The sequence below is a fragment of the Lissotriton helveticus genome, chromosome 11, assembly GCF_964261635.1.
Source record: "Lissotriton helveticus chromosome 11, aLisHel1.1, whole genome shotgun sequence".
In the NCBI taxonomy this organism is placed as follows: domain Eukaryota; kingdom Metazoa; phylum Chordata; class Amphibia; order Caudata; family Salamandridae; genus Lissotriton; species Lissotriton helveticus.
Window position 1 is genome coordinate 614,192,577 of NC_136072.1, and position 19,455 is coordinate 614,212,031.

Here is a 19,455-nt window from a genome sequence, read left to right on the forward strand (position 1 = left end):
AATAGAAGTGCCATCTCATGAGAGCAGATTGCAAGTTTATATGTGGACGGTCCGCAAGGTAAAGCATTAAAAACTAGGAAAATTCAATGCTAAAGAAAAATAAAACAGCCAAGTACTTTATCGAGTCTTAAGCCAATAGGCAAGGTAAATAATAAAAACTTGACAAATAAGTCAATGAATTGTCAATGAAATGCTAGTACTCAGCATATCAAACATGAAAAAGGTCTATGACATAACTGTGTATGCAAAATAAGCTGCAACAGCCTCCAATAGGAAGTCACCGTCTTCATCCGAAAACAGTTCAGCCATCCAATTTAAAAGCGGAAAAGAACATACGTGCTCTCCCAGCACCGGATCCTCTATCACCATCAGAGGACAGCTCGGTGGGTTTTCAAGAAAGCTGTGTTCCAAGAAAGACTGTGCTGCCGCCAGTAAATTCCAGGGACCAAGTAGTCCATGCATCAATGCCACAGCCATAATCCTTTCGCCAGGACAAATCAACTCGTGAGTAATGATAGGAGTCATCAGCTGATTAAAGTCGACGTCAGGAGAAACCGGTCCGCAGAGACACAAATCAATGGCCCAATCGAAATCACAGGTCAGGCAGTGAAATACAGGCTGGACACAGGTGAAGTAGGAGAACCGAAAAGATAATCCATATGCCGTGCTTAATATCGCCAACGGCATTGTGCCATAATATTCTAGCATGCGATTGCGGAACAGTGTCAGCAGCTGCAGGGTCGGAGGTTGCATAGGAGGGACATCCATATTTAAAAATGTAAAAAAGCACAAGAGCGTCCGCTGGTAATGCAAGTAAAAATGCAATCCACGAACCAGAGTGGAGAAAATGGAATGAAAGGGAGCAGGGATGACTCCAAAGATTTTCTCAAATGAAGTCACGAGACCACTGGTAACAACTTTAAAAAAGTGTGCCAGGGATTTTGTGGAGGATGCGTTAAAGATAGTCGGAAACATGTTGCTGAAATTGAAAGGCAAACCTGTGTACGGGTGTTCGCTATGTGAAGTACGAAAGTTTCACGGGCCGAACTCAAGGCCACCTCTCTCTGAGACAAAAGAGCTCTTATTCTTGTCATGCCGTTGAAACGTGTCCCAAGGTTGGTATTTGTGGCCAGATTGAAAACTCCCTATGTTCATGTGTGGGAGGAAATAGAACATTTCTGCAGCAAATAACCCGTTCACTTACTGTTACGATAAAAGGAATACTTTTTAATTAACTCAGAACAATCTTCATTATTGAGCATCAAATAACTACCATTTTCCAACAACTTGAACGTGGGGATGATAGCAGGAACTGGCGTGCCTTGCAACACGCAAGCCATATTTGGTCGGTGTTTGTTGCATGAATCGTGTAACTGTATGTGCCTACACATTAGTGAATGATCTGGCGTCTCAGTGCATTCCTCTCCATTCAGATAAACTTCTTGATCATCTTTGAAACATCTGTATGTGTATGGAAGCGACCAGACCTCATGAACAAAAGCACTACCTAAAGGTTCATAAAGACCTATTGGTATATATTTCATACAATTTGAAAACTTATATAAAGCAAAAGGCAGCGTTATTAAACCGTGGATAAGGCATGTTGCCAAAAAACCCGCAATCCTCTGCTGATGATGTCACTGAGCATGTCATGAATGATGTAATATGTGACATCATCAGTAGTGGATTATGGGTAATAGTATCTCTAGTTTACTCCCCTATAGCTGTCTTTCTTTTAACATAAGTGTGTGTTTCCTTCCCTTATACTTACTGTTTTTGGTTCGCTTCCAGTTCGCGTACCAGCGAGCGAACTAGGAAGCGAACTAAGAGAAATAGAGGTTGGCACAGTTCCAAATATTGTACCAATTTTTTAATAACGGGGAGGTAGTTCTGAAAAGAACTTTTTTTTTTATTTTTCTGAACATTTTTTTACTGTTTTTGAATTTTTCGGAACAGTTTTATATTTTTTTGGGTTTTTCTTGGAGGGGGCAATGAAAACGATTCATTGTAAAGGGCTCAACAGGAGCAACAAAACAAAAAAAAGAAGTATTTATTATTTTGGGCGTTTCGGACAAACTTGCATATGATAGTCAATAGCTCTGTTGATCAGAGTGATGCTTCTTTCTCCGTAGGAAATGAATCCATCGCAAAATACGCAGGTGTGTTTTACTTCACCAAATCTCATTTGTATATTTGGCACCATCTCCCTGCCCTCTGGTCCCGTTACTTCCGGTACAACAGATCTTCTGGCCATAATAGGGAGATTATCTAGGTCGTTCCGAAACTGTGCAGCACTGTAGTTGTTAGGATGCCACCTAGTCATATGGCGATGCATTGTGTAGTTTCCGAAACTGTATTTTTTGTCGGTCCCTCTGGACAGTCTATCTTGACATATAAGGCAAGTTACGTATCTTGCATTTACTTTTTTCTGACCTTTGGGAATTTTAAAAAATTGCCAAATGAAGTTTTCTTTCCGGTGAGACGTCTTGGGCTGCTCAGGCAAAAACTGCCTCTCTTCGTGCTCGTCCTCCTGTTCCTCTTCTTCTTCTTCTTGTTGAATTACAACTTGAGCAGGTGGTCCACTCTTCCTTGGATGTGGTGGAGGTGGTGGGGAAGCACCAGCTGAAGCTACTAAAGAAGCCATTGCTCAGTGATCACAAAGGGTCTTTCTCTCACAATGATGAAAGTCAGAGTGAGGAAAGAAGGAGGGATTTTCATCATTTGGGAAAAACAAGAGTTCTCAACCAATCAAAAGTGTTCATTTTAGATTATATGACCTAGTCTTACATCATTAGGAAACCAAAAGTGAAATGAACCAATGAAAAGTGTTATTACCAAGTCACATGACTTGCTGTGTTTACGTTAAGCGCTTTGCAGGGCCTCCCGGTTTGCTTCCAGAAACCTGCGCTTTGGCACTCGCTTCGCGTACCAGTTTGCTAACGTAGCACGTCATATGACGTATCAAGCGACAACGTGGAACGTCATGCGGACGGGAGGCGTCACGATGTTGTTTTCTAACGCGGCACTTGCGGTAAAGAAACGTTTACCGGCTCGCGGTCTATTTCGCGGCATCAAGGTCAGCTAACGGGAAGCTTCCCGATTCGCGAAGCGGGAACGAAGAAAAAAAAATATTTTAAAAAAAAATTATTCATAAACATATAAAATATATTTTTGGATTTAAAGAAGAATACATTTTACAGCTACAGATATTAGCTGTTAAAAAACCAATGAAATTCACAGAAAAAACCATAGGTTATAGACCATATATAGTTAGGAATTAGCATTTACAAAACCTTGAAAATTCACTGAAAAAACCATAGGTTATAGACCATATATAGTTAGGAAATAGCATTTAGAAAACCTTATTTTACTCACACAAAACCATTGAAATTCCATATATAGTTAGTTGCACTAACTATATATCGCGCACCTGCAATCCACTGCTGATGATGTCACATATTACATCATTCATGACATGGTCAGTGACATCACTGATGACATCACTGATGACATCTCAAATGACATCACTGATGACATCACTGATGACAACATCCAGTGACTGTATGCTTCTGTAAAGTTAAAATATGTCTTACATATTGAAGAATGAGTGGATGTATAAGTGTCTGGATGAAGGATTTAGTAGGTGCATGACTGACTGTATAAGTGAGTGATTAAATGTGTCTCACTGAGTGCATGGGTTAGTGACTAAACTGTTTTAAATTGTGCATCATTGTGTCTGTTGTTTTGTAATCTGATGCATGTGTTGATCATTAGCTATATGACTAACTATATGGGTTATTGATTAGTTGCCCAAGTATTTGTATGGGAGACTGAGTGTGTGTGTGGGTGTCTGGGAGGTGTATGACTCTGTGCATAGATGTGTGAGCAGTTGATTCACTAGATGTATGGGTTCAAAAGTGCATGTGGAAACATCTGTATGGGCGGTTGACTGTGTGCATGAGTGTATTGGTGAGTGAATGGATATCTCAGTGCTACATGTCAAAGTAAGTACATATGTAAAACACAGTACATGTGATAGTTGACATATATAAATAACTGTGCATAAGAGCCAGTGAATGTGTGAGTGGCTGTATGGATTATTGTGAACTTGTATCAGGGATTGTATAACAGAGTAAATATGTGTTATTATATGTTCCAATAAGTAAGGTGTGTATAACTATATAGTTGAGGAAATCGAGGTGTGATTGATTCTTTGCAAGACTGACTAGGTGTGTGAGTAACTCCATGGATGAGTGACAGTCTGTGAGTGTCTGTTTACACTGAGTGTATCTAAGGTTATATTAGAGTCTGAAGAGGTTCATTGTATCATCACATGAATGATGTCATCAGTGATGTGATCAGTAATGTCAAATGAGATGTCATCAGTGATGTCATCAGTGATGTCATTTGAGATGTCATCAGTGATGTCATCAGTGATGTCACTGACCATGTCATGAATGATGTAATATGTGACATCATCAGCAGTGGATTGCAGGTGCGCGATATATAGTTAGTGCAACTAACTATATATGGAATTTCAATGGTTTTGTGTGAGTAAAATAAGGTTTTCTAAATGCTATTTCCTAACTATATATGGTCTATAACCTATGGTTTTTTCAGTGAATTTTCAAGGTTTTGTAAATGCTAATTCCTAACTATATATGGTCTATAACCTATGGTTTTTTCTGTGAATATATATATATATATATATATATATATATATATATATATATATATATATATATATATATATTACAAACAAAGGGTAGCCCCAAGGAGAGAAGCCGCAGGCAGGTAAATTTCATTCGTATTTATTTTCATTCTGCAGCTTGCAAACAGAAGGACAGCATAACTGGCAGCGCCGCAGTGTAGGTAGCCAGACGCGTTTCAGGAAACAAACTTCCTTTCTTCAGTGGCTTGAAGTGCAATGAGCGCCAGAGCAGAATCTCGAGCGCACCTGTGTTCAAAAGTTTCAGCCTCAGTGGGCGTGGCCGCAAGGCCTTCTGGTTATCGTAGTGCCTCGAAGTTCATCACCAAGTGGGCTGCCCTGTGTGCCCCAAAATAAAGCATTGTTAAAACCCAAGTGGGTTGGTGACAGTTTCTGCTGTCCAAACAGTCCCGCTTTGTAGTTGTAGAATTACGAACATGCTGGCGGCACTGAAACAGCGCCGTCATGCTGCCTCCCTCAGTGCAAACTCCACTGTGGAACTCAGCACGGGCCCGCCAGGAACAGCAGTGAGCCTCTCTCCGCGGCTGGCAAAGCCGCTAAACATTACAAACAAAGGGTAGCCCCAAGGAGAGAAGCCGCAGGCAGGTAAATTTCATTCGTATTTATTTTCATTCTGCAGCTTGCAAACAGAAGGACAGCATAACTGGCAGCGCCGCAGTGTAGGTAGCCAGACGCGTTTCAGGAAACAAACTTCCTTTCTTCAGTGGCTTGAAGTGCAATGAGCGCCAGAGCAGAATCTCGAGCGCACCTGTGTTCAAAAGTTTCAGCCTCAGTGGGCGTGGCCGCAAGGCCTTCTGGTTATCGTAGTGCCTCGAAGTTCATCACCAAGTGGGCTGCCCTGTGTGCCCCAAAATAAAGCATTGTTAAAACCCAAGTGGGTTGGTGACAGTTTCTGCTGTCCAAACAGTCCCGCTTTGTAGTTGTAGAATTACGAACATGCTGGCGGCACTGAAACAGCGCCGTCATGCTGCCTCCCTCAGTGCAAACTCCACCGTGGAACTCAGCACGGGCCCGCCAGGAACAGCAGTGAGCCTCTCTCCGCGGCTGGCAAAGCCGCTAAACATTACAAACATAGGGTAGCCCCAAGGAGAGAAGCCGCAGGCAGGTAAATTTCATTCGTATTTATTTTCATTCTGCAGCTTGCAAACAGAAGGACAGCATAACTGGCAGCACCGCAGTGTAGGTAGCCAGACGCGTTTCAGGAAACAAACTTCCTTTCTTCAGTGGCTTGAAGTGCAATGAGCGCCAGAGCAGAATCTCGAGCGCACCTGTGTTCAAAAGTTTCAGCCTCAGTGGGCGTGGCCGCAAGGCCTTCTGGTTATCGTAGTGCCTCGAAGTTCATCACCAAGTGGGCTGCCCTGTGTGCCCCAAAATAAAGCATTGTTAAAACCCAAGTGGGTTGGTGACAGTTTCTGCTGTCCAAACAGTCCCGCTTTGTAGTTGTAGAATTACGAACATGCTGGCGGCACTGAAACAGCGCCGTCATGCTGCCTCCCTCAGTGCAAACTCCACCGTGGAACTCAGCACAGGCCCGCCAGGAACAGCAGTGAGCCTCTCTCCGCGGCTGGCAAAGCCGCTAAACATTACAAACAAAGGGTAGCCCCAAGGAGAGAAGCCGCAGGCAGGTAAATTTCATTCGTATTTATTTTCATTCTGCAGCTTGCAAACAGAAGGACAGCATAACTGGCAGCGCCGCAGTGTAGGTAGCCAGACGCGTTTCAGGAAACAAACTTCCTTTCTTCAGTGGCTTGAAGTGCAATGAGCGCCAGAGCAGAATCTCGAGCGCACCTGTGTTCAAAAGTTTCAGCCTCAGTGGGCGTGGCCGCAAGGCCTTCTGGTTATCGTAGTGCCTCGAAGTTCATCACCAAGTGGGCTGCCCTGTGTGCCCCAAAATAAAGCATTGTTAAAACCCAAGTGGGTTGGTGACAGTTTCTGCTGTCCAAACAGTCCCGCTTTGTAGTTGTAGAATTACGAACATGCTGGCGGCACTGAAACAGCGCCGTCATGCTGCCTCCCTCAGTGCAAACGCGTCTGGCTACCTACACTGCGGCGCTGCCAGTTATGCTGTCCTTCTGTTTGCAAGCTGCAGAATGAAAATAAATACGAATGAAATTTACCTGCCTGCGGCTTCTCTCCTTGGGGCTACCCTTTGTTTGTTATGTTTAGCGGCTTTGCCAGCCGCGGAGAGAGGCTCACTGCTGTTCCTGGCGGGCCCGTGCTGAGTTCCACGGTGGAGTTTGCACTGAGGGAGGCAGCATGACGGCGCTGTTTCAGTGCCGCCAGCATGTTCGTAATTCTACAACTACAAAGCGGGACTGTTTGGACAGCAGAAACTGTCACCAACCCACTTGGGTTTTAACAATGCTTTATTTTGGGGCACACAGGGCAGCCCACTTGGTGATGAACTTCGAGGCACTACGATAACCAGAAGGCCTTGCGGCCACGCCCACTGAGGCTGAAACTTTTGAACACAGGTGCGCTCGAGATTCTGCTCTAGCGCTCATTGCACTTCAAGCCACTGAAGAAAGGAAGTTTGTTTCCTGAAACGCGTCTGGCTACCTACACTGCGGCGCTGCCAGTTATGCTGTCCTTCTGTTTGCAAGCTGCAGAATGAAAATAAATACGAATGAAATTTACCTGCCTGCGGCTTCTCTCCTTGGGGCTACCCTTTGTTTGTAATGTTTAGCGGCTTTGCCAGCCGCGGAGAGAGGCTCACTGCTGTTCCTGGCGGGCCCGTGCTGAGTTCCACGGTGGAGTTTGCACTGAGGGAGGCAGCATGACGGCGCTGTTTCAGTGCCGCCAGCATGTTCGTAATTCTACAACTACAAAGCGGGACTGTTTGGACAGCAGAAACTGTCACCAACCCACTTGGGTTTTAACAATGCTTTATTTTGGGGCACACAGGGCAGCCCACTTGGTGATGAACTTCGAGGCACTACGATAACCAGAAGGCCTTGCGGCCACGCCCACTGAGGCTGAAACTTTTGAACACAGGTGCGCTCGAGATTCTGCTCTGGCGCTCATTGCACTTCAAGCCACTGAAGAAAGGAAGTTTGTTTCCTGAAACGCGTCTGGCTACCTACACTGCGGCGCTGCCAGTTATGCTGTCCTTCTGTTTGCAAGCTGCAGAATGAAAATAAATACGAATGAAATTTACCTGCCTGCGGCTTCTCTCCTTGGGGCTACCCTTTGTTTGTAATGTTTAGCGGCTTTGCCAGCCGCGGAGAGAGGCTCACTGCTGTTCCTGGCGGGCCCGTGCTGAGTTCCACGGTGGAGTTTGCACTGAGGGAGGCAGCATGACGGCGCTGTTTCAGTGCCGCCAGCATGTTCGTAATTCTACAACTACAAAGCGGGACTGTTTGGACAGCAGAAACTGTCACCAACCCACTTGGGTTTTAACAATGCTTTATTTTGGGGCACACAGGGCAGCCCACTTGGTGATGAACTTCGAGGCACTACGATAACCAGAAGGCCTTGCGGCCACGCCCACTGAGGCTGAAACTTTTGAACACAGGTGCGCTCGAGATTCTGCTCTGGCGCTCATTGCACTTCAAGCCACTGAAGAAAGGAAGTTTGTTTCCTGAAACGCGTCTGGCTACCTACACTGCGGCGCTGCCAGTTATGCTGTCCTTCTGTTTGCAAGCTGCAGAATGAAAATAAATACGAATGAAATTTACCTGCCTGCGGCTTCTCTCCTTGGGGCTACCCTTTGTTTGTAATGTTTAGCGGCTTTGCCAGCCGCGGAGAGAGGCTCACTGCTGTTCCTGGCGGGCCCGTGCTGAGTTCCACGGTGGAGTTTGCACTGAGGGAGGCAGCATGACGGCGCTGTTTCAGTGCCGCCAGCATGTTCGTAATTCTACAACTACAAAGCGGGACTGTTTGGACAGCAGAAACTGTCACCAACCCACTTGGGTTTTAACAATGCTTTATTTTGGGGCACACAGGGCAGCCCACTTGGTGATGAACTTCGAGGCACTACGATAACCAGAAGGCCTTGCGGCCACGCCCACTGAGGCTGAAACTTTTGAACACAGGTGCGCTCGAGATTCTGCTCTGGCGCTCATTGCACTTCAAGCCACTGAAGAAAGGAAGTTTGTTTCCTGAAACGCGTCTGGCTACCTACACTGCGGCGCTGCCAGTTATGCTGTCCTTCTGTTTGCAAGCTGCAGAATGAAAATAAATACGAATGAAATTTACCTGCCTGCGGCTTCTCTCCTTGGGGCTACCCTTTGTTTGTAATGTTTAGCGGCTTTGCCAGCCGCGGAGAGAGGCTCACTGCTGTTCCTGGCGGGCCCGTGCTGAGTTCAACGGTGGAGTTTGCACTGAGGGAGGCAGCATGACGGCGCTGTTTCAGTGCCGCCAGCATGTTCGTAATTCTACAACTACAACGCGGGACTGTTTGGACAGCAGAAACTGTCACCAACCCACTTGGGTTTTAACAATGCTTTATTTTGGGGCACACAGGGCAGCCCACTTGGTGATGAACTTCGAGGCACTACGATAACCAGAAGGCCTTGCGGCCACACCCACTGAGGCTGAAACTTTTGAACACAGGTGCGCTCGAGATTCTGCTCTGGCGCTCATTGCACTTCAAGCCACTGAAGAAAGGAAGTTTGTTTCCTGAAACGCGTCTGGCTACCTACACTGGGGCGCTGCCAGTTATGCTGTCCTTCTGTTTGCAAGCTGCAGAATGAAAATAAATACGAATGAAATTTACCTGCCTGCGGCTTCTCTCCTTGGGGCTACCCTTTGTTTGTAATGTTTAGCGGCTTTGTCAGCCGCGGAGAGAGGCTCACTGCTGTTCCTGGCGGGCCCGTGCTGAGTTCCACGGTGGAGTTTGCACTGAGGGAGGCAGCATGACGGCGCTGTTTCAGTGCCGCCAGCATGTTCGTAATTCTACAACTACAAAGCGGGACTGTTTGGACAGCAGAAACTGTCACCAACCCACTTGGGTTTTAACAATGCTTTATTTTGGGGCACACAGGGCAGCCCACTTGGTGATGAACTTCGAGGCACTACGATAACCAGAAGGCCTTGCGGCCACGCCCACTGAGGCTGAAACTTTTGAACACAGGTGCGCTCGAGATTCTGCTCTGGCGCTCATTGCACTTCAAGCCACTGAAGAAAGGAAGTTTGTTTCCTGAAACGCGTCTGGCTACCTACACTGCGGCGCTGCCAGTTATGCTGTCCTTCTGTTTGCAAGCTGCAGAATGAAAATAAATACGAATGAAATTTACCTGCCTGCGGCTTCTCTCCTTGGGGCTACCCTTTGTTTGTAATATATATATATATATATATATATATATATATATATTCACTGAAAAAACCATAGGTTATAGACCATATATAGTTAGGAATTAGCATTTAAAAAACCTTATTTTACTCACACAAAACCATTGAAATTCCATATATAGTTAGTTGCACTAACTATATATCGCGCACCCGCAATCCACTGCTGATCATGTCACATATTACATCATTCATGACATGGTCAGTGACATCACTGATGACATCACTGATGACATCTCAAATGACATCACTGATGACATCACTGATGACAACATCCAGTGACTGTATGTTTCTGTAAAGTTAAAATATGTCTTACATATTGAAGAATGAGTGGATGTATAAGTGTCTGGATGAAGGATTTAGTAGGTGCGTGACTGACTGTATGAGTGAGTGATTAAATGTGTCTCACTGAATGCATGGGTTAGTGACTAAACTGTCTTAATTTGTGCATCATTATGTCTGTTGTGATGTAAACTGCTGCATGTGTTGATCATTAGCTATACGAGAGGCTATATGTGTTATTAATTGGTTGCCCAAGTATTTCTATGGGAGATTGAGTTTGTGTGGGGGTGGCTGGAAGGTGTGTGACTCTGTGCATAGATGTGTGAGCAGTTTATTCACTAGGTGTATGAGTTCAAGAGTGCATGTGGAAACAGCTACATGGGCAGTTGACTGTGTGCATGAGTGTATTGATGAGTGAATGGATATCTCAATGCTACATGTCATAGTAAGTACATATGTAAAACACAGTACATGTGAGAGTTGGCATATATAAATAACTGTGCATGAGAGCCACTGAATGAGTGAGTGGTTGTATCGATCATTGTGAACTTGTATCAGGGATTGTATAAGAGAGTAAATATGTGTTAGTATATGTTTCAATAAGTAAGGTGTGTATAACTGTATAGTTGAAGAAATGGAGGTGAGATTGTTTCTTTGCATGACTGACTGGGTGTGTGAGTAACTCCATGGATGAGTGGCAGTGTGTGAGTGTCTGTATACACTGAGTGTATCTAAGGTTATATTAGAGTCTGAAGAGGTTTATCGTATTAGCACAAGAATGATGTCAAATGAGACGTCATCAGTGATGTCATCAGTGATGTCATTTGAGATGTCATCAGTGATGTCATCAGTGATGTCACTGACCATGTCATGAATGATGTAATATGTGACATGATCAGCAGTGGATTGCGGGTGCGCGATATATAGTTAGTGCAACTAACTATATATGGAATTTCAATGGTTTTGTGTGAGTAAAATAAGGTTTTTTAAATGCTAATTCCTAACTATATATGGTCTATAACCTATGGTTTTTTCAGTGAATTTTCAAGGTTTTGTAAATGCTAATTCCTAACTATATATGGTCTATAACCTATGGTTTTTTCAGTGAATTTCAATGGTTTTTTAATAGCAAATATCATAAGCTGTCGAATGTCAAGTACGTGGTAAGTAAAAACATTTTCGTGTTTATGCACACTGATCTGCTTTGAATGCTGCCCCCCACCCCTCATTTCTATTAGGAGTACTCTCTCTTTGCAGATAGTGAAGGGTAGTTAACGCAGGCCTTTGCCCCCGTTGTAATCCGTCGTGCCTGCTTCTCTCTCCATTTGATTGATTGTTCTCTTTGTTTCATTCTCTATTTACAAACAAGCACAGAGTCGCAATACTCTGTTTAGTCTTTGCAGATAGCGAAAAATTGTGTAAAAAAACAAAAGGAATCGAGCAAAATCAGTAGGCCACTAATGGGATCTCTTTTTGACCTCCCTAAAATAGAAACATTAGGAACAACCTGTTGATAATACCAATGTGTATGTACATAAGCGGCGTTCATTTGTGTTCACAGTACCCCTTGTTGATTGTTTGAATCGACCATTGAATTGTTCGAAGTTGGTTCTCTTAAGAATCTTCTCTGCCTGCAAACGAGGAAGAATAGGAATATTCTCTCTCCCTTTGCAGATAGTGAAGGGTAGGCAACGCAAACCTTTAACACGTCGTGCCTATTTCGTTCCTCATTGATTGATTGTTTCCCCAAACATTGACTGTTTGGGAATTGGTTCTTTTTGGAGGTATTCCCTGTTTGCAAATATACGTAGGAAAATCTTTGCAAATAGTGAAAGGGTACGTAATGCGGACCTTTCTCCCCCGTTGTAATCTGTCATGCCTATCTACTCCCCACTGATTGATGCACCTGTTTCACCCGGACCATTTACTAGAGATGCGTCATCTGGCCCGACCAGAGAGCACTCCTAGTGAAAAGGACATATGCAATAATAACGAAGTGATCACTGTATCCTGTTAACAGAAACTTTAGCATGAAACAACCTGGAAAGAAAAGAATAGGAAAACGAAAATCAGTAGGCCACTGATGAACATGAACTTTTATTAAACAACGAACAAAGAAACGATAACATAACGTAATGATAAAACCTATTAATGTCCTAGAAACAAGAAAACGTTAGAAATATGCCAGTGGTGAGAGACCAGAAAAACAGTAAGAGAAACCAAATCACCCCTCGCTGTCCCACCTGCTGCCACGCCAAAAAAATCGATAGACTAGGGAAAATGCAAGTCAGTAGAACATCCGCCCCCACTCTGGAAACTTCCAAGGTGGGGCAGGGTTGCGGCTACGCCCAGCCGGGAGCAGCCCATATAAGGCGGGTCCTGCTGCCACGCCTCGGCCAGGAGATCCTAACGTAGGGTGTAGCCGGAGGAGAGGCCGAGGCCAGCGGGACCCGGCCAGGGGATTGCCTTTACAACGCTGAAGTGTTGCAGGGGGGGGAATGTCTCCTCGACCCTCCCCTCTCTCTCCCAGTCCGGCCGCGGTGGCCCTTGAGAGTTTCAGGTAGTCCCGCCACATGCTCTTCCGGTCCGGCCACCAACGGTCGGGGGGCCGAGGCCGACGGGATCCGGCTGCAGCCGATAAACCAAGGAACCCGTTCATGGGGCCAGAGCCAGGGGCGTCCAGCCGACATCCACCGGAAGCCCGGCCCAAAGACGGACGGGACATTTTTTCTTTTCTCCTTCGTAATAGCAGCGGCAACACGCCAGGCACCACTTCTTTCTTCAAAAATGGCTTTGACAACACTGGGGGGGATGTCTTGCACATGCATCCGACCCCCCCCGTCCTCATCGCCACCGGCCATAACAAATGTCAAGCGGGGCGCCGTGGGGTGCACTGGGAGGGAGAGACGGTGCGAACAGGCCTCTACCGCCTCCTCAGGTGAAGGCTTCCCAACTGCACCCTCAGCGCTCCAGGCGCCCCGAAAAGGGTTCGTCCACTGTGGCGATGCTGCAACGTCTCGCCCGGCAGGGTGGAGCCCGTCCGCTCATGTGACCCCGCGATCGCCGGTAGCTGCCGAACTCTCAAAATGGCGATCGACCTGGCAAGAGCGGGCCCAGCATGAAGAAATGGCCCGGTCACTGGTTGACTCCACCACCGTAGTCCTCCACGACCTTGAAGATTCTACAGGAGCCGCGGGAGTCTCCGACCCCCGATGGGGAATGACTGCCATGATCGCCCGTGGAGTGACGAAACTGTATCCGCGGGACGTCGGCGCTCCCATGCTGGCGCCAGCCTCACTTTGAATTACTAGAATCCTGCGGACCTCAGTTCCGGTGAAAGCACAGTGTGACCCGGTAGGAAAAATTGTTGCACCCCCTCCCCTTTTGAAGTGATAGTTCAAACCACCGATCCTTTCCTTTGCCCTTTTAACGGAACTTTGGACTGCCTCCCCCTCTTTTACATTTTCTAGAGAAAACAAAACATTAACCACTACATTACCATAGCAGTTGACACCAGAACTGTTTTCAAATTGAAAACCAACAACATCTTCAACAGAATCCTTTTTGTTTCTGCTGTGACCCTGCTACAGCACAGGCATTGTCCCCAGCAGTAATTCTGCAATGCCGGTAAGAATAGCTGTGGTGCCTACTGGACTCACTCACCCCCGCGGCGCCCCACGCCGTTATTTGCTGGGCGGCAACTTACTAGACATCACTTTCGTGCCATCTAGATTTCAGCGCGTTCTGCTGCCTTGGAACTATTCGCACAACAGACTGCTACTGACGACCCACCCCCAGGCAACATCTTCTGAATTTTCATAATTTGAAAGAACTAGTAACATGTCCTCATCAGGAATTCAAAAGAAATTGCCACGGTCTCTTCGTTGTTTAAATGTTTTTACTGTTTTTGTTTTGTTGTATATATTTATATGTTATTAAAGTTTTATATTCCTACTACTTTGTTGGAGTGCTATATATTTTTAATGTGACACATAATTGTAAAAACTTTGATGTACAAAGAGTCATTCCTAGAATCTTCCGCTTCAGGCTCGGTCCCCTCCCCAATCACAATACAGGATGGTTTTCAGATAGTAGGAACACGTGTGGTGTGACGAATCTCATCGGGTGTGGGCCTTGATCTACTATAACTCCTTTGAAGAGGGGTGATTCTTTACAGCTGGAGCCATAAACTACATCTGCAGGGCTAGCTGATAGCCTGGACAATCGGACACAGAGGAAGAGGAGTGTCAGAGGGTGCGGTAGTGAATAGGGCGAAAGGGAGGTGTCGGGCGGGCACAGAGTGTGATTCTCAGGGAAGAGCAGCGCAGATGGGGGGAGGTTTATTGCCCATGCATAAGACAGAGAGCGGGGGTGACCAGTGCCTGGGGAAGATGCTTGCGAGGGTGGGGAGCCATGCTACGAATCGACAGCGTGCAGAGAGTGGGTCTGGTCAAGGCATCTAAAATGGCTGCCGTGCACGACAAAAGTGTGGCATTTCAAAAAAGGCAAGATGGCGCAAACAATGTTTTTCAACACTTCCTCATTTCCTTCGAATCGAACGTTAACAGACGTTGGTGCATATTACCAAAGTTAAGCGATATTTATCGCTAACGATGCTTACCAACAAATTTTTTACCGCTAAGCATCGTCAGAAATTATCGAAGATAAACCTTGCTATTATCAAGGTTTATCGCAAATGCGATAAAAAACGGCCGCAATGCATGAATATCGCTAAAAAGTCAGCGATATTCATGCATTACCGAGCTAATGCTCTTAGCCATGTTATCCACCTCCCATTGGATAACATGGCTAAGAACTGCTCAGGGCAGGTGTTACTTTTTGGAGATATTCGCGCTTAGCGCGAATATCTCCAAAAGTTGGTAATAGGAGATATATATCTTGCATGTTGTAATGCAAATTATTGTGGTATATGGAACTCATACCATAATCTCTCAGGAAAGCAGAAACTGATCCTTTTGGGACCGCCTGAGAAGGCCTAGGGGGTGAGGGGTACTCTACTTTGCCCCCTTTTCACGTTCCGAACTATTTTATTTTACTCTCTTCTGTAATTACACAAAATAGCAGTGATAAGATGCATCAGAGACACACAGTGAGAGAAAGGAGGCCGGAGATGAAGAAGAGATGTCAAATACACATTGGAGATAATATAGTGGGAGAAGGGAAGTAAATATGAGTAAACTTACCATGTAACATAAAAATGTTGCACTCTATACTATAAGTCTCATTTTATACTACAATCACTTCGCTACAACCTCATAAATTAAAAATAAAAATGAATAATGTCTCAAACAATTTTTGATTTCTAAATATAAATTTATTCTTCAGAATTTTCTAAATTTGAAAGAACTAGTAACATGTCCTCATCAGCAATTTCCTCTTCAATCATCTCATCTGGAATCTCCTCATTAAAAGTCTGCAATGATGATTCTTGTAACTCTATGGTCTCCAAACATTCGATAAATTCGCCATCAACAGATTGATCAAAAAAATCATTCAAGTCATCTCCTCCTTGTGACAATATTTCAATATTGGTGCTGTCAATTTCAATCAATGTAGTGGAATCATTCAAGTCATCTCCTCCTTGTGACAATATTTCATTATTGGTGCTGTCAATTTCAATCAATGTAGTGGAATCATTCAAGTCATCTCCTCGTGACAATATTTCATTATTGGTGCTCTCAATTTCAATCAATGTAGTGGAATCATTCAAGTCATCTCCTCCTTGTGACAATATTTCATTATTGGTGCTGTCAATTTCAATCAATCTAATGAAATCATACAAGTCATCTCCTCCTTGTGACAATATTTCATTATTGGTGCTCTCAATTTCAATCAATGTAGTGGACAATGCAAAAGAAATTGCCACGGTCTCTTCATTGTGAGCCATTTTATTTTGAAATTGCTTGCTGTAAATTGCAGAAAAAAATAATCACTTTCATTTATCGTTTTTAGTAATACATAATATAAAACTAACTTTATCAAGTATTTAGTATAACAGAAGGACTGCAAATAAATAACAGAAAACATTTTTCAAATTATTTTCAAGTGTACAACATAGTTCCCCTTACAAATTAACAACTCACCTTTTTAAAAGTAGGAGAAGTGTTAGTACTGTGTAAATCAAACACCAGAAATTCACCACCAAAAATTCCTCACAAATGTACCTCAGACAGTAGTATCACAAAATGGCTGTGGTTTCCTCTCATTTGAGATATATACATAACCAATTAACTTTCATCACACACAAATACAAAACCAAAGTAACATTTTAATTGGTTCTAAATTTCAACACTTTCAAATGTGTTTTCCCCATGCAATTTTCCATAGGACATTTACATACGTCTACAGCCTGAATGGCTGAACGGAATTACACCAAACTTGGCAAAATGGTACATCAAACCTAAGAGGTCAGGGAGGATCTACTATGCCCCCTTATGGTCATTTGCCCCTTCGCTTTGGCCTCCTCTTGTCTCTCGATCCTACAGAGAGACAAGATGGCGGCCGCTACGGACTGTTTGGAATGTTTACAGACGCCGGAGAACCAATCAGCTTCGCAAAGCTCCGTAACGCGAAAAGTACGCGAAGCGGAGCGCTGTTACAGATATATATCTTTTTTTGAACGTTAATTTCTCAAAATCCACTGGAGCACATATATTGAGACCTAGCAAAGGCACATCGGGCTACCAGTCCCTAATATTTTGCCAAGTTTCGTGCAAATCCATTCAGCCGTTCGATTATTATTATTATTTTTTTTTTTTGCCCCGCGGGGCCCTTTTAAAACCTCCACATCAAACCTAGGGGGTCAGCGAGGATCTACTATGCCCCCTTATGGTCATTTGCCCCTTCGCTTTGGCCTCCTCTTGTCTCTCGATCCTACAGAGAGACAAGATGGCGGCCGCTACGGACTGTTTGTAATGTTGACAGACGCCGGAGAACCAATCAGCTTCGCAAAGCTCCGTAACGCGAAAAGTACGCGAAGCGGAGCGCTGTTACAGATATATATCTTTTTTTGAACGTTAATTTCTCAAAATCCACTGGAGCACATATATTGAGACCTAGCAAAGGCACATCGGGCTACCAGTCCCTAATATTTTGCCAAGTTTCGTGCAAATCCATTCAGCCGTTCGATTATTGACATTTAGATACGTCTACAGCCTGAATGGCTGAACGGAATTACACCAAACTTGGCAAAATGGTACATCAAACCTAAGAGGTCAGGGAGGAACTACTATGCCCCCTTATGGTCATTTGCCCCTTCGCTTTGGCCTCCTCTTGTCTCTCGATCCTACCGAGAGACAAGATGGCGGCCGCTACGGACTGTTTGGAATGTTTACAGACGCCGGAGAACCAATCAACTTCGCTTCGCAAAGCTCCGTTGCGCGAAAAGTACGCGAACTGGAGCGCTGCCCGGTCCGCTGTTACAGATATATATCTTTTTTTAAACGTTAATTTCTCAAAATCCACTGTAGCACATATATTGAGACCTACAAAAGGCACATCGGGCTACCAGTCCCTACAATTTTGCCAAGTTTCGTGCAAATCCATTCAGCCGTTCGGGCTAAAAGTGAGGCCAACCGCCCTATGGAAAACTCAATGTTAAAAACACGTTTTGGGACCCCCCTTTTTTCTCGACCCCCCCTGGACGAACCCCCCCCCCCAATTTTCAGGGGCTGCTCAGAAACAAAATGTGCCATTTTCCTGAAAATTTCAGCCAATTCCGTCCACAAACGCCAAAGTTATTAGACATAGAATTTTCAAAAATCCCATAGAGAAAACATCCTAACTATATATACCTACTGGCGACCGCCAGTAGGTAATATATATATATATATATACATATACATATATATGTCAGCACTTCATCCAAGAAGTGTTGGCAGCCATCTTGGGACCAATATACATGATAGCACCTCAATAAAAAGCATTGCAGTTAATAGAAGGTTTTAGGACTTTAGTTACATTATAAATCATTTGTTGATGGTACCATACTAATTTTAGGAATTGCGGTGTTTTCTAAGGTGATTTTACCATGTGAAAACGCCTTCTGCTGGGATATCATGAATCATGTTTGAAAGAAAACTATTATCTCATGCTTTTCCCACAGTGGTTTGGAAGGGGATCTATAAGCTAAACTGAAAGCATATTTTCTGAAAATTCACATTATCTTTCTCAGTCATGTGAGAATGAAGTCTGACATTCTCAGTAAAACATGTACATCCAACAAGGACAGAGACTGTCAGTTGAATCCTTTGTGTTCTACTGCAGCTTCCCAGAGTGTTCTAAAGAACAACTAGAGCGCTAACAGTCCTACTTATTACAAAGGTATGGCACACCTGAAGCCATCTTGATTGGAATAAAGTGGTAACTCTTAAAACATTTAATTTAATAAGGAACAAAATGAGCGGGTATATTTTGCCATAGAAAGTATGATTAGTGCTGCAGAAAGAACAATTAGGGCACAGTTTGAGTGACTTCTCAAATCCTCTTCTATTTCATTAAAAAAGTCTGACATGCAGTCTCCCAAGATGGCCACCAGAGACAAAAGAGCCCAAATGTAGCCCAAATATCACCCAGATGTAGCCCAAGTATAGCCCAATGACAGAATGTCCCAGAGTGTTCTAAAGAACAACTAGAGCACTAACAGTCTTACTTATGACAAAAGTATGGCACACCAGAAGCCATCTTGATTGGAATGAAGTGGTAAGGCTGAAAACATTTAATTTGAAAAGGAACAAAATGAGGGGGTTCACTTTGCCATAGAAAGTACGATTAGTGCTTCAGAAAGAAAAATTAGGGCACATTTTGAGTAACTTCTCAAATCCTCTTCTATTTCATTAAAAAATTCTGACATGCAGACTGAAACATGCACTTTCAATACCAGCAGCAGACTTCCCTGGTGAGAAGTAGCTTTACTACAGTGATCTAATAAGCAACTAGCGTGCTAACATTCTGAATGTATGGCAAATGTGTGTCACTTCTGAATGCCTTCTTGATGGAATCAAAGTAGAAAACTGAAAGTATTTCTTACTGAGGAGACTGTAGTAAATGAGGAAATTAGGAAGCTTCATAACAAATAAGTCTCCCAAGATGGCCACCAGAGACAAAAGAGCCCAAATGTAGCACAAATATCCCCC